This window comes from Armigeres subalbatus, chromosome 1 (genome assembly GCF_024139115.2).
Source record: "Armigeres subalbatus isolate Guangzhou_Male chromosome 1, GZ_Asu_2, whole genome shotgun sequence".
In the NCBI taxonomy this organism is placed as follows: Eukaryota; Metazoa; Arthropoda; class Insecta; order Diptera; family Culicidae; genus Armigeres; species Armigeres subalbatus.
Genome location: NC_085139.1, coordinates 156,241,160 through 156,252,206, shown reverse-complemented (window position 1 = coordinate 156,252,206; position 11,047 = coordinate 156,241,160). Strand labels below are relative to the sequence as shown.

At 38.9% G+C, this 11,047-nt stretch overlaps 1 pseudogene; it reads right to left on the bottom strand.

Annotated features, from left to right (window-relative positions):
• Nucleotides 1-9,783, bottom strand: part of LOC134205367 (protein max-like) — a 16,618-nt pseudogene extending 6,835 nt beyond the window's left edge.
• Nucleotides 9,784-11,047: the final 1,264 nt, after the last annotated feature.

Below are 11,047 nucleotides of genomic sequence, written 5' to 3'. Positions count from 1 at the left end.
TATAATAGACTCTGATTAAAACATATTTTTTTGCGTGGTGTGAATAATGAATTTTTGCTTTATGAATTCCTCGAGCCTTTATAACATGCATAATCGGTAGAAAGTAAAGGTAATTCAAAGGCCAGAACACTTTAAGAACTGGCTTGAAATTTGATTGAAGATTTTCTGAAAGATTCAATAAACCTACGCAAATAAAAAAGTACATCATGTAGTGCGTGGATTCACGACACAATAATCCAGTCTTTCTTTTTGTGAATTCACGCACCAGTGGATCTAACTAGGCCAATAAAATTCAAATGTGCAAATTCAACCCTACTTTGAAAAGGATAGAATGACTGGATTGGATTTGAAATCGTCATAAGATCCTTTTGATGAAGAAAAATCCATCTCTAGAGTGGCTTGTCGGTGGTTTAAAAGAACTAGGCTAGATGTACCAGTCGTGGCTATATCACCAGTTGTCGCACTATTGCTTTATATGCGAAATGGTTAATCAAATAACCACAAAACAGATCGATTCAGATCGATAAAGCATATTCATTTGATACGATAACACCTTTGATCTCATCCAAAACAAGCAAAGTTTAATTGTAAAAATTGATTTTGCTTAATATTGGACGTACTTTGCACCAGTTGTCGCACTAGTGGTCCCTATTTGGCCAATCCCATAAGAAAACATTGACCAAATAAGGAACCAAAATTAAGAATAGTGCTACAACTGGTGCATGCGTTCTATTATGGAATAATCAATTGTGATGATTATAACAATTTTATGGTTTTCAGCTGTTCTAAGGAGCAGGAAGTAAAACCTTTCGCTTGATATATAAAGTCCACCCACATGCCTTTTACTTATTTAAAAAAGTTGTTCTATGTATGGCGACAATTGGTACACCCACCCTACTGATCTTTCAATATAATTCAACTTGGGAGTGTATGAAGTGAATGTGAATGAAGAAAAAGAAAAACCAATTCCGAAATCAAAGAAATCTCAGGTGGTATTTAAAAAGCTGTGAATGAATTCCAACCACGTAATGATGGGAAATGGGGCCCTCCATAGCCGTGCGGCTACAAAGCAAGACCATGCTGAAGTTGGCTGGGTTAGATTCCCGATGCCGATTCTTACCAACTCGCACTTCGTCAACTGCAGTCTATAGTGAAAATAATCGATGTCGATGAAGGTCTTCGTGTCCCATATTACGAGTTTTTACAGGAGTACAAAAGTCTGGGCTATATTGAGGACGTGCGCGTCGTGTCATCCGCGGTTTTTATCCCATCTATCGTACTCGTTGGATCCCTCTCGTTCCATCCATTTGTTATTGGACGAGACTCTTTTGTCGGACAGAGTAGTTAAGAATCGTAATACACTGCTGCGATGCATTGAAAGCAGCACACGGCTGCTACATCTACGACGTTAAATTGACGAATTTGTATCGTTCCACTACGTTTACAGTCAATTCCTCGACTTAAACTGTACGCCGCTCGGCTCGGCAGCCAGTTGATGGATAATCTTCGGAGGACAACAGATTGAACCTCCAACGTTTTGGAGGTTTGTTTTACACTACTGGTTGAAATCCTGTAAAATGTCTGGAAGTTCTTCGTATCCAATCGGGCGTAGAGATTCGCGTTCAACGTCGAAGTACACTCTACGACCTGAGGTTTTCATAGACCATATTCAAACCCGCGGTCATACTCGCAACCACCTGTCAGGTGGCCGTAAATCAAAATTTGACTTCATCCGTTTCTACGATGAACAGAAGAGAATACCCAAAAGACGTCTTTCTTTGGGGACGAAAGGTAAAGGCTCACCCAAAGCTAAGTGTTTTCATCACCGCGACGGCGACAACAAGTCACCGCGACTATACGGCTGGGTCGCTGCATGCAATGTTCCATTTAGAAATCCATATTAACGGGGACAGAATCACGATTGCCTAGGAACGGCAACAGTTGCGTCGCGTGTGTTTGAGGGAACCTTAATGCGTTATTACTACTTACGGAGCCAATTATTGGTATTTTATAGGCCACAACTGAACAAAAGCCTTTGTTAACAACGGTATGATTAGATTATGCTGTCTGCCAATGCAATGGTTACAACACGTTATAAAAAAGAAAAAAAAAGACAGGAACACCGTCTTCGACCAGAGGTCGTACAGACTGAACATTTAACACCTAGACAACGGACAGAACACATAACACCCAGTGGACCGGTGGAGAATTTTCGATCACGAAAAGTTTCCTCTCACCGGCGGGAATCGAACCCACGCTTCATAGTCCATGCGTCTAAACGATTGACGTCGCTAACCGCACGGCCACGAAGCCCTAGTTATGATACCATGAATGCAGCCTTGATGGTATTCTATAGCCCCACAGATAAGCTTCATCTAAGTTATTCTATTTTATTTATTTATATCCAGATTCGCAAGATAATGTGTCAATCACCCCTTGGACTACTGATTTGCACAGCCCATATTTAAAACCACTGTGAATGACTGACTGATTAACGCATGGGAGATCTTCCAATGATAATTACAAGTGGACACTTTTCTTTCCTGTCGAATTGTAAATGCTTATAGCAGAAGGTACTTCACTATATTCATGCTGTAATAAACGGTTGTATATCTCTATTTACTGACTGTCGTTGCGCCATTTAGATGAGCAGTGCAATATAAACAGAGAGGTATCATTGAGGAAGTGTTTGACGTTGTCGTTCAGCAAAATATATATCATTGGTGGAAAATTACTGAATCGGAAGTTATGCTTATTTTGCTATAGACAGGTGGATCCAATAGTGGGATTCAGTTGAAGTGGCATTTTTTATCGATTTTTTATACAGCTGTCATTATTAACACTTAACCAGAGACCTGTGGAATACAAAAAAAATGTTAAAATGACAATGTGATAAATAAACTTTATGTTTGATTGCATCTTGTTTCACTATATGCTATTTACTTAAGAAATATATATTCAGCCTGAATAATTCAGGTAGGAAAAAGATTTCCCTTCAAAATATGAATTTGTGAAAAGCTTTTATTGACTGCTATTTATTGTACTCCTACCGAAACCGATCGCTTTGGGCTAATTCACACGCCCCGTGATTTGGTGTCAATTGGGCGAGATTTGTCATCCGTTGGAGAAGTCCAAGTATCGCGCCATTTGTCGGCCTTTCGGGCGAATCACGTCAACCGTCGGCCAAACCATCCATCGACAATCCGGTTCACTAGCTCCGCCATCCGTCGACCCATTTTGGGCAGCCGTCAACAAATCAGTTGCAAGGCCTGACACCAAACCATGTACTTTATCCTAATTTCGTTTTCTGCCCGCAGATCTCGTAATCGTACCGAGTGCAATGTCCAACAGTAAATTGGAAAACGTATCACCCCTTTCATTCCATCTGAGGTAACAAAGAGATTGACATTTTGTCTGAATTCGAATACTCGAATTCGACCCATCGCCATCAGCCTAATGAATTTTGACGGCAAACCGTGTTCATACATTATCTGCTGTATCACTTCGTTTGACTGAGTCGTGCGCAGCTTTGGAATTAATAAACAGACGACAAGTCTGCAAGTTGTACTAAGAATTTATCAAAGATCATCCTCTGATACCTTAATGATCGACCCTCAAGAAAACACGCCTGGTTTTTTTTCCGACGAAGGGCTCGTCATGCGGTCTCAGTCTGTTAAACACAATAAGCAACAGAGTTTTGTACGCCGAGTTCAGTAGGATAATCCATTTGTTGTAATTGGTACAGACTAGGAAGTGTCAATCTGGTCTGTACCCATATGAGGTCATCCAACCTATTGGTAGGCAGTGTAAAATCTTCCCATAGTTTCTGAGTAATGTGGTGGATCGATTGTTGCAATTGCTTCCAAGTTTTCAAATCTCTATCCGGATCTCGTCCTTCTCAAGCTCACTATTTTTCAGCCTTTTAGGGCCATCATTACCCCATTCAGTGTTAGTGGTCCAGTTGGACGTGGGTCGTCGACTATGTCCATCCTATTTACTACATTCGTTTTCACCGTTCAACAAACTTCAAAATGTTCCTTTATAATTCTTGTTGTCAGCAAATTCCCTCTAGGGAATTATATAACGCATAACCGAAAGCCACCCTGAGTAGATGAAAATAGCTCAATAATATCAAATTTGGATAAAATAGCAAAATGAGATATGGATATGATTCATATAAGAGTTAAAATATCAGACGACAATATTAATATTGCACTAAAACATCATGAGGATATCAAGTTATGCTATTTGTAAAATTAGTTAAAATCTCAAAATCTCAAATCTCATCGGCGATTCAAATCATGCGTGAATCAAATCCATCAGAATCATGGCAGAGATTCGCTCATGCTTCGAAACGATTTGCATCATTGCATGATTTTACATGTTCTTCATTGTTGAATGCATTGAAATAACCTTTGATTAAAACAATGGCTAATAAATCCATGTAAAACAAATATACGCCTCGATTGCGTTTCAATACGTAATCGACGAAGCACAATTGATAACTTCATATGGTGCTAATATGCTTAAATGTACCATTTGCTTTATAACTTTTAAACGCAACGGTTAATCGTGATCAAATTAAATAGTGACAGGCTTTGTCCCTTTGCTTTGTCGAATAAAACTTGTTGCGAGAAAATCGGTTAAGGAATACTATATAAAAAGTTAGCTAATGTTTTACTTAGCTTTTGTGCAAACACATACACACATACATACATACGGACAGAGAGACATTTGTCTCTCTCCGAGACTACACGCTTAAAATCAATAACACAGAGATGTGTTTGCTTCACACAAAACGGACCTAATGCAGAACATCCTCTAGATGAGCGACAGTTACACAGGCACAAAAATGCCTCGTACGGTCGTGATAACGGTCCTTTTCAACATGTAAACGTTTGTACAGATTCCTTGTTTCACGAGGAACCAAATACTGTTGAAAATATTGAAATCCAAGCTTCAATAAAACCACACGAGCTATTTTTGTGGCTGTGTAACTGTCGCTCATCTAGGGGATGTTCTGCATTAGGTTCGTTTTGTGTGAAGCAAACATATCTCTGTGTTATTGATTTTAAGCGTGTATAAAAAGTTCGTTTCTGAGTGAAATGATAGCCTTTCGGTACAACTTTGTTGTACGAGAAAGGCAAACACATGATTGCGGCTCCGTAACGCTTCACGTCAAATGAGCCTTGCAAATAAACGAACGATTGGAAAAAACATAATTACATTTGGCATCCACAAACAAGTTTGACGGTCCGTTACATGGTAAAAGCAAACCGTGTTCTAGAGCAAACTGTTCGTTACGTTGACTCATATAAGTACATGGTGATATTGAGCGCAAGAAGAAAGGTTTGAAAAGGCCTCACAAACCACTCGAATAAAACAATAACTCAAGTTTCACTTGACTTATGAATGGACGACCCCAATGAGTCCTACGCAACACCAAATATTTGTAATTTCCCACCACTTAGTAACATTTTTGTATTTTGTACAAGCCCTAATATACGTAAAAGAAAACTTTTTCTCAATTTCTGAGCCATTGTGATACTGTATCAATAAACCGAATGCTTTTTATCCCTCATTTCAGAAGCACATTGGATTCGCGTAACGCGACACCATATTTTTGCACCTAGTGTAACTTCATGAAAAATGCTCAGATTTTGGATCTTAATATACGAAAAGAAAGCTATATTGACGAGTACTAAGAGAATCCGACATATGACTTTTCCAATGTTTGTACTGTTTGTATAGTATCAATTATACGACTGTTTCCGTAACGCGACACCATTTCAATGTCACTGTTTTTAAAGTGCAAATATCTCATGAAAACTAAATTTTTTGAAGCTATACAATACTCTCTCTATGCAATCTCATATGTAAAAGTAATAATGAAAATTAGAGCGTAATATATTTATATGATTTTCGGGGTAGTGGCCTTTCGGGGTACTAGCGTTCGGGTTAGTGACATTCGGGTTAGTGTCATAGAACCGTATGATAGACAGTATCTCCATATTCACCAATTTGGATTAAAAAAACACGGTATTAGGCAATGCGCTGAATTAGGTCAGGTCACGGTAACTCAAGAGCAAGATTAAGATTGGCGTAGGCAATTGCGATAGTATTTATTGACGTACCTTTCAGGAAAACATTCTACAACTAGAAAAGCGTTATCTGAACTTATGTTTGCATGATAGTTGCGCTCATCCACCAAAAAGCGTGTTATGTTACGTTTCGAAAAGAAAAATAATCGAGTATTATATCACGAATCAATGTAAGCTATGTTAAATACATTCCAAACACAACTGTTCTTTCTGACCTATCTCACAAAAGTAAACAAAACGTGGTTACGAGATACGAGATACGTCTGGGTTGTCGAAACAACTTTCCGAACAAAAATATAAAACAAAAAAATTTAGTTTCGTCAAACATGTACTGTGAAAAAACGACTTATAATCAGCAATGACTTCCCATAAATGCGTAACAGTCAAGCAGAAAATAAGAGACGTGTTGCGTCTTAAAGTAGAACTTTTTACGATACACATCGTTGTCACCCAGTAGGCCATAAAGAATGAACGTTGAAAGGTGCATATCGAGCGGAAAATATTGTGCCTTGCAACAAAATGACAACTTCCGTGATCATTTTCCAAGGCTCTCATAGATGTGCAAAATTTACCCGCATTCATCATCAAAATCCACCACGCGGCCAAATTTTCAAAAATATCAAGGTAGCTTTTTTTCTGTGATATGTTTTTCTTAGGCGACTATCTGGCGCTTATTTTTCATTGCGATCAAAAATGAGCGTCAAAGTAGATTTTATTATGAGCGGTACAATACTGCGTTCAATATTTGACGACGTGGTGGAAAATTGTGGATGGCGACTGGATTGTGAATGAACGAGCGACCTGGAATATGACAATACAGTGGTTTTGGGATTTTGGACATACCCCCCCCAGAGACAAAATTTTTAGAAGACATTATTTTTTCAAAAAAAATGTTCTGAACGAAATTTTCTTCAATCGCTTCGCTAGAGTCAAACTCATGACATATTGCCATTCTGTAGCACCAGATAACAAGTAACAGTTATCAGCAATGCGTTTCGTACATAAAACATCTAAAACATTCATTTTTACTAGGGTAACTGTACTAGCTTTGGTCATGTTCCTAATTTGGCCAGTTTCTCGCATAACTCCAAATGTAAAGCAATTTTCGAGGGTTTTATTAGCTCTAACAGGTGATATATCCCTTATATTTCTTTGCTGTCGATATTTTTTGGAAAATATGCATTTTCAGGGTTGGCCAAATTAGGCACTAAGGTGGCCAAAACCGGTACACTTCCCCTACTAATAAGTACTTTAGAATAATGTGGCCACCCCCGGGACCATAATACGCAACATAGTGTTTGTTTACATGCGTGTTATGGTCCCCTCCATTTGATTTACATGTTCCTGTTGCCTATTATGGACCCCGCTTTGTGTTAATATAACTTAATTTTAGTATCCCAAGCCAAAACAATTGCATGGAACAACTACCCTGATATGTGAAGCAACTTTATCCAATGGAAATTTTCAGGAAATCGTTGATTCCAGCGTTAACTATTGGTTTTTGTTCAGGGGGTCCATTATACGCACGGGGTCCATTACTAGCACTCACTCCCTACCACCCAGCTTTGACAGCATCTCCAACTCTGTGAGGGAGTAGGGACTCCACTGTCTAGCAGCTGGGCCATCCCAGTTCAACAATTGATAATACCCTAAAAGTAGGCAATTACCATGGATTGGAACGCGCTGCATAGGGGATGGACGATGCACGAAAGAACTACAATTTTCAATAGTTTAGCGTTAATACTCAAAAGTTTCAATACTACTGGCAAATTGGAGGATAGTTTGCGAATCGATTGATATATAAATCTTTGAAATCCATTGAAAGACAAAGGACCTATTAATGTTACAAATCTTACATGATTTCGTGACGGTCCCAATTTTGAAATTTTCATTTTACACCCTGTATCCGAGTCTTCCCCTTAGACGTAGTTTACGTCAAAAAAATTGAAATGAGCACTAAATCGAAAAAGGCTTGTTTCTATGAAAAACGACAAGGAAACAAATGTTTTTGATGTGTTTGTTTTTGCCTCAAGATGGTCTATTAACCTAGAATTTTGAATATATCGACATAGGAAGAGTGAATCCTGAACAAAATAATATGAACAAAGCACATCGAGATAGGGAGCTTATCGAATTGAAGGGGGCCAGAAAACCATCTGCATAGGGAGAGAAATCGAGATATAGAACATAGAGATGTAAAGAGTCGACTGTAAGCTGCCGCCTTCTAGAACTACCGATATCTCGTGAGTCGTGACTCGGACACGCATGTTCGTAGTACGTGTTTCAGAGTCACGGCACGGCTATTGTGTTTACTGTTCAACATATCTTTATTTAGCAAGTAGCTTATATTTGCCAATAGCACTGATATTATGCCCCGTAAGAAAAGATAGTTACGCGTTACGTTACTATTCAGATTACGCCTCTTATGATAATAAATATATCTATGAAGAGTAACTTTATGCCAATCTATGGATACATTGAATTTTCTTCCAATAATTATTATAATAAATGGCTCATGGCCCACCCCATGGTTCATGGAGATTGTCCCTACTTTGGTAGGGTAGCGAGTGAGCTACTTCGGCAATAGAGCGAGTGATCTGCTTGTGCCGAGGTAGGAGTGTCGTAGCGAGTAACCGCTATTTTCACCTCAGGGCATGGCAGAAGTTTGAGTGTGAAATGCGCATGCTGAGACAAAAGTGTCGTAGCGTAGTATCGTTGATTGGTCCCTACATACCGCTATTGACACCTCGAGGCATGCCAGTGGATTGTTAGGGTGAGCACCCAAATAAGACTCACATGGGCGTGTGACATTTGGAGAAGCTGCTTCGACAGCAGGATGTTTTTTTGTAAGAATGATATGAAATTTGGCCACAATATTCTTTGATATGCAAAGAATGTTTAGGCCAAATTTGAGCAAAATCAGTCATAAAAAACCCCCCTGACAATAATAGAACAAAACCTGCCAAAGCCGTCATTCCCCCTAAATAATTTATTTTATTATGAGGCGTAACGCGTGTTCAACGCTGGTTGAAAATGAGACAAAATGATGACCTTGAAAAGCTGGCATTGAACAATCACCTTTCGATTTTTCTTTACATAAAAAGATTCTGTTAACCATATTGCTTACCTGCGAGTAGAATTGGCCTCCAGCCGCGTTTCGAGCCTGCGATTTAGTGTTATCGGAATCCTCGCCATCCTGCAGCAATAAAAGTAGTCAACACAAGAACGTAAACATTACCAAAGCGGGTCATAAAAAAACGCAAAACTTACATCGCTGTCGATATCGATGTCTCTGTCATCGTCGCTCATATTCTCGTAGGAGTCTCCTGTGCTGACCTTCCGTGCCTGCTGCGACCGCTGGGAATCCTCGTATAGGCGCATCCACAGGCTGTTGCTTCCGTCGTCTCCTTGGCTACTCTACCCAAAGCAACTTCCTGCGAAGCAGTTTACTACTAATATTAATTCACGGCCGCAATTTAATCACCACCTTTACAAGTTACACAGGCCCCGGATAGAAAATTTTCTGCGAAGCTTATTTTCCGCTAAACACTAGAATTTATTATTTTCAAAGCGTCACCGCAAGAATTTTTTAATGTATTGCGATGTAATGGAGTCACGTCGTCTTCTTTACTTCAAAGCGGACTTCAAAAACAATGCGGGGATAATGTGAGATGTGAGTGGTGCTACACACACTCGCAAATATGAACACCTCAAATGAAAACTAACGAAATTTGTTAACTGATGTCAGATAATTAAAAATCTTTTCGTAACGCCTGCACTGCAAAAAAATAAAGTTTTCATGACGTCCACTATTTTTTTAGATTTCTAGACCACCCCCCTCCCCCTTTGTCACGCCTTTTTGTATACCGTGGACTCCCGGTAATATGACCGTTTTAAATCTGAACAATTTTTAATTTGAACCTCGTTCGTTTGAACATCGTTCAAATTAAAAATGGCTCAAATGTTGTGCAGTTAGTCTTATCTGTAGGCAAGCGGGAGCCTCTTAAAACACCTAATCATATTGAAGGTTCACTGCGATGTGACTCGTGACACATTTCCAAATTGCTTTGATTGCTAATGATGTGGCTGTCAGTTGTGATTGCATTAGGCCTACTTCGATGGTTTCGATGCAATTGAATATTTGCTTTACATAATAAACTAGGATAGGATGTGACAATTGAATTGTGACTGCCTTGTTGTTTCCTCAGTCGGTTGCTTCGACGAGGTGGTGTCCAGTGCTTCCGAATATTTTTTATTCAAAATCAGCCGAATAATATATGTAAAAAAAATCATGTTTTCTTGTTCATTTCTTCTATTATGCGTAATAAAAGATGCTACGTACTACCAGCAAAAAGTTTTTACACGGAATAAGGGGTCGTTCAAAAATTACGTCCAAGGTTTGAGGGGGGGAGGGGGGTCTGAGTTTTGTGACAGTTTGTGACAGGGGGAGGGAGGGGGTTTTGTCTTATGTGACGTCCATCCACAAGAAAAAATTCTGAAAGCATTTTAAGTACAATTTGCATTTTAAAAACATATTCAAACTGTTAGTAAGGAACATAACTATGTTATTGTAAAAATAGTGTACGAAAATGAAAAACCAAAATTATCATCAAAATAAAAATGACACATGTACGTACAGGGGGAGGGGGGTCAATGATTTGTGACAGTTTTAGACAGGAGGGGGAGAAGGGAGGTTGAAAATGCCGAAAAACGATGGACGTAATTTTTGAACGATCCCTAAGGTGCGTTTTACAGTGAAATAGATAAAAAGTTGGTTAATACTGCTTTAAATCTAGTGTTTTTAATTAGCATAACCCTTGGCAATCATGCATACATAATTTGCAGTCTAACATAAATTCATTTTATCCAAAAAATCAATAAATAAACTTTTGAATTTTGTCATAAATTTCAATTTTATTACCCAGCAACACGGCCAAGGTAACAAC